The 5,356-nt window shown below is 37.6% G+C and overlaps 1 pseudogene; it reads left to right on the forward strand.

Moving 5' to 3' along the window:
- The window catches only part of LOC103461839 (poly [ADP-ribose] polymerase 14-like), an 18,495-nt pseudogene extending 13,373 nt beyond the window's left edge, over nt 1–5,122 (forward strand).
- Nucleotides 5,123–5,356: the final 234 nt, after the last annotated feature.

Raw genomic sequence — 5,356 nt, forward strand, 5'->3', positions numbered from 1 at the left:
GAGGACTTGAAACACACCTCAGGTCTTGCTTTGGCACTTTCAAAAGCTGCAGGCCCTCAGCTGCAGGCCTTATGTGACCAAATAATTAATGTAAAAGGAAAACTCCGACCTGGAGACTGTGCCGTAACAGTTGCTGGAGGAATGCTTCGTTGTAAAAAAGTGATCCATGCCGTAGGACCCTATTTTGATCAAGCAAAGCCAAAGAAGGCTGAGGCCCAGTTGAAAAGAACTGTTAGAGAAAGCTTAGAACTAGCTGAAAAGTGTGGCTGTGTTTCTGTGGCTCTTCCTGCCATCAGCAGAAGTCTTGGTTTCCCACTCAATCTGTGCCTTGCTACCATTACTAGAGCAGTGAAGGAATACTGTGATGAGAAGTACGATGACACCCTGAAGACGATTCATCTGGTGGACAATGAGGACAGTGTTGCTCTTGGTCTGGAAAGTGCTGTAAAGCAGGAGTTTGGAAGTCATGGAGTTAGTGTTTCRTCTCAAAATGCTATCCCTAAAGTTAGTCCAAAATCTCCATTACTCAAACTTATTCCACCTGACMCMAGCTTGTGCCGAGCKCAGACCAAAGAGGGCTTGAGCATCGTTCTTAAAAAGGGAAATATTGAGGCTGCCAAGGTAAATATGAWTGCTTTTCAATGTTTAATTTAAAGATAAAGGTTTAAAATTTAAATACTCCTTCAGTTGGTCCTCTCTATGTCTGTCATTTATAGAAAGAGGAATTAATTCTAAAAGTAGAGAGAGGCTTGGCTAGTCCTGATGGGGGCATTTAATAGCGCTAATGTCATTACTGTGCGTGATCCAGTGCTATTTTAGCAGATAGTCTTTTTTTTTATGGAAGACTAATATTTAGGTTTTTTAAAGTTTTCTAATTAGACTTAGGATCCTGTCAGAATTTCTTCTTTGTTTATTCTCCCTGCACTGTGAATTTTTTACACTGTTGGTAAAGTATGAGAGCCTCACACAACCCTACTCAGTCTGTCTCTCTAGTTTTACAGAATACAGACCTAAAGAAGTAGATATGTGAGGATAKAAATATTTTCTTGACCAATTCCATTACAATTTATTGTTTTTTTCTGTTCATGCAAAATAAAATGAAATTACATATTTTAATTTAGTTGTGCCACATTTTCAGACAGAGGTGATTGTGAACACTGTGGCAGAAGATCTAATATTGAACAAAGGGGCGATTTCAAATGCCATCTTCAGTGCAGCTGGAGCCAAACTTCAACAGCTGGTACACAGCCAGAAAACCAGCGGATCACCAGGAGAGATTGTTGTTACAGACGGCTGCAAGCTGAAGAGCAAACAAGTTTTCCATGTAATTGCTCCAAGCTGGGACAATGGCCAAGGCACAGCTGAAAAGGTGCATCATATTCATAAAGTGTAGAATATTTTTTTTTAAAAATTGCTGAATCAATGAAACAACTTGGCAATCTGGTTTAAAATATCTTTCAGACTCTAGATGGGATCTTTAAAGATTGCTTGGACCTAGCGGAGAAAGCTCGGTTGTCATCTATAACTTTCCCAGCTGTTGGCACCGGAGCCTTGGGTTTTCCAAAAAATCTTGTTGCCACTTTGATCCTGGATAAATTCTTGGAGTTTAGCAGCCAAAGACAATCCAAGCATATTAAGAAGATTACAGTTGTTCTTTATCCTGGAGATGCACAGACTATTCAGGTAAACAAACAATAACAATCAATGTCATATTAATTTGCTAAGCAGCAGTTCAACAAGATCGAATGCAGAAACAATCAAGAGGAATGTTACAATATCTCAGTACTATAGCTATAGTATTTCTTCAGTGTTAGAATATTTTTTATGTTTCGGGATCTAGGAAATTGAACTTACGTGTGTTAAATAGAGTTGATCATGTACATTCTCATGGATACTTGAGAATGTATGGGGGATACTGTAGTTTTTTTTTCTGAAGTATCATTAAGGGGCTTTTTTCTACTATACTGACTTCTCTGTTTGAAGTTAATTGGTGGATTAACAGCAGAACTTCAAGCATCTAAATTCTCATTATTTATACTGTAATTAATGTATAACTCTTATAAGAAAGTATCAAACAAATTTTGCAGATATTTACAGATGAATTTCAGAAGAAGTTTCCCAGTGCCACGGGACTTTCAGCAACAGGTCCAACGCCTGCAGATTCTTCACAAAGTACAGGTAGGCAGTTTCCTCTAGTTTAACTTACACAAGAATTGAGTAGTTGCCTAATTTCAAGGTTAAATTATTATTTCTGTCTGTTTTACCAACAGGCAAATTCTCTAAAGTTGTCTCCAGTTCAGGAAAGCATGAGACTAAACTAGGAAATGTAACGATTCAGGTAGTAACTGGAGATATAACAAAGGAGACGACTGATGTCATCGTCAACTCTTCAGATAACAGTTTCACTCTCAAGTCTGGTAAATCATTTTATATGTGATATATCTGTCATACAAAATATGAGTGACCAGGATGCATGAAACACATACTTTAATCTTCCATAATAATATTAATTTATTGTCAGAGATRCAGTGGAACCTGATATGCAGCCACCAATGAATACCTCAATTCTATGAATACTTAAGGTTCCTTCTAAAAAATGATCAGAATCTCCCTACAGTTCAAACATCATGTGCAAATTCATCCACTGATGCTTCTGGACACATTATCAGTGATGTTCCTGGAATCCTTGCAACAGCAACATCTGAAGTGTTTTGTACTCAATAGTACTAATAGTACTAAAACAACTGTACATTACCTAGCTTGATGTGTTAATTTGTTTTTTCAGTGGAGTTCAGAAATAGCAGTCCAGGAKACRTACYTTTRGACTATATGATGAAGATAAACATTGGTTGTCAAAACCTTTAAACCTTTTACTTCATCTACCTTCCCAGGACTGTCCAAGGCTATTCTGGATGCAGCTGGTGTAGYTGTTTTAGAAGAATGCCAATATCTTGGTAAGAACATTAACACTTGCCTGTTGATAGCATGCATGCTTAGTTTATAGTTAATTTAGCTCTGTAACTAGATTGTGATTGTGAACCCCATCAGGTTCCCAGCCCAATCCAGATATGATAGTGACAGTACCAGGAAACCTAAAGTGCAAAAAGATTCTTCACCTGGTCGTTCAGTCAGATAAAGGAAAAATCCACAGTTCTGTAAAGGAAGCACTCCAAATGTGTGTGAAGAACTCCTACACTTCTGTTTCATTTCCTGCCCTTGGCACAGGTGAGACTTACTAACAGTTTCCAAAATATCTTAATGCAAAGAGCTTGTTGCATACACCAAAATTAGCTCATCTTATATTGYCTTCATATGGAGATCTGGCTGAATGTAGATTTAGTGCTTAGATACYAGATGACCCTGGTTTTAAGGGACCAATACAGAGACTTGTCATTACACTGCAATTTATAATTTTCATTTGTTTAGATCAGAAGTATTTGACTGTAAACATTGGATTGGATAAACATGTTAACCTTTTTTCTACTGCACTCAAGTATGAGTCTTAAGTTAGCCCTTTATTGGTGGGATGGAACTTTTGAATTTGCAGATTTGAGCCATCAACCATTTGTGTTGCCCGTTTCCAGGTCAAGGCAACATACAGGCAAAACAAGTGGCAGACTCCATGTTGGATGCTGTGATTGATGTTTTCAGCCAAAACACCTCCAGCTCCCTGACTTTAATCAGGATAGTCATCTTCCACCAACCAATGCTAAAAGATTTCCACAGCAGCATGCAAGAAAGAAATGTCACTGCACCAAAGGAAAAAGGCGGATTCTGGTCCAGTGTTGGCCACAAGTTAGGTGTCACACCTTTGCTAAAATGTAAGCATGGAAAGAAAACTAGTTTTGTCTTTATAATGAATGTTTTTATCTGAAGTTCTATTTCAAAATATCCTTATTCTTACAGCTATGTTAGGATTAGAAAGTGCTGACAACAAACAGGAAAACGAGGTGTCTGATATTGAGACTGTCAAAGTGGAGCCTGCTGTCTTCCATATCTGCGGTGCCTCACAGGCCAAAGTWGATGCAGCCAAGAWGAAGATAAAAGACCTGATATCTGATGAACAATGCAGCATAGAGATAGCGGACAACGACATCTTGAACTTCTCCTCTGCAGACTGTCAGCGCATTCTTCACATCCAATGAAGATGAGTGTGAGCATCAAAAATCAAATCACTAATGGCCAAGTCTCTGTCATCATTGAAGGCCTCAGTAAAGATGTGGTYCGAGCCAATCAGGAGATAGCTAATATGCTGAAGAAAGTGAGAGGAGAGCAGGAGCTGAAAAGGAAATATGAGCTGGCTGCCACTGTGGCAGACTGGCAGTATCAGCAACATGGGCTTCAATATCAGAGTTTTGATCAGATGACCAACTATGAGCTTGAGCATGCGTTGGAAAGGGCAGCACCCACTCTAAAAGTTACCATCTGTGGTTCAGACTATACTGTCCAGATGCCTAAAGGACCAGCCACTGACAACAAGGGAACCATCCTGCAGATAAGACGAATTGACAAATTCCAAGGTATTTGAGCCACACCTAGGATGTTGTTTCACATTCTGCCTCCAAAGCATTTAATGCTACTGGTCTTTAATTTGTCTACTATAAATTACTTAATTTTTTATTTCCTAAATTTAAAAAAAAGTTTGTTTCATGACACCCAGGCCTATCCTGAGTATCTGATCACCTTCAAGTAGCAACACCCAGAAAATTTTAAATACAAGTGCAATAAAAGTAAATCTAATTTTTTTCCTGAAATACTTATTTTAACTCATTTTAAGTTCACTTATTTAGTAGTTTGTGTGTTATGGTCCATTTAGTGCCTTATTAAGGTGATGCCTTAATATATACATGAAAGTCTGATCTTACAAGCAGGAACCAGTAAAAAAAAAATGACATGTTGCTTCCTATATACTGTTTACATTGACTGACTCCTAAAATGGACCTGCTGTTTGGGAAACCATGTAATTGTAGAAGTTTAATGTTACTCATTTCTAAATTTTAAAAATGAAAATAAACCTTAATGACTGTTCCAGTAAAACTCAAGAATGTGTAATGAACATGCAAGGTGATTTCACTGCTCACTTTTCTTCTGTACTTGAAGTAATAAAGCATTTTTAAACCTCTTCTCAGAAATTATTTTGTTTAATCCTTGCTGACATAAAACAGAAAGTCTGTTTTACTGTCTTTTAAAAAGTGTCTCCTTTACAAGATAAGATTTATGAAAGCAGTGGTGGGAAGTAACGAAGTACAAGTACTTCGTTACTGTACTTAAGTACAGTTTTCGTGTATCTGTACTTTACTTAAGTAGATTTAATAATGGGGACTTTCTACTTTTACTCCACTACATTTTACAGTAA

The sequence above is a fragment of the Poecilia reticulata genome, linkage group LG2, assembly GCF_000633615.1.
Source record: "Poecilia reticulata strain Guanapo linkage group LG2, Guppy_female_1.0+MT, whole genome shotgun sequence".
NCBI classification, from domain to species: Eukaryota; Metazoa; Chordata; class Actinopteri; order Cyprinodontiformes; family Poeciliidae; genus Poecilia; species Poecilia reticulata.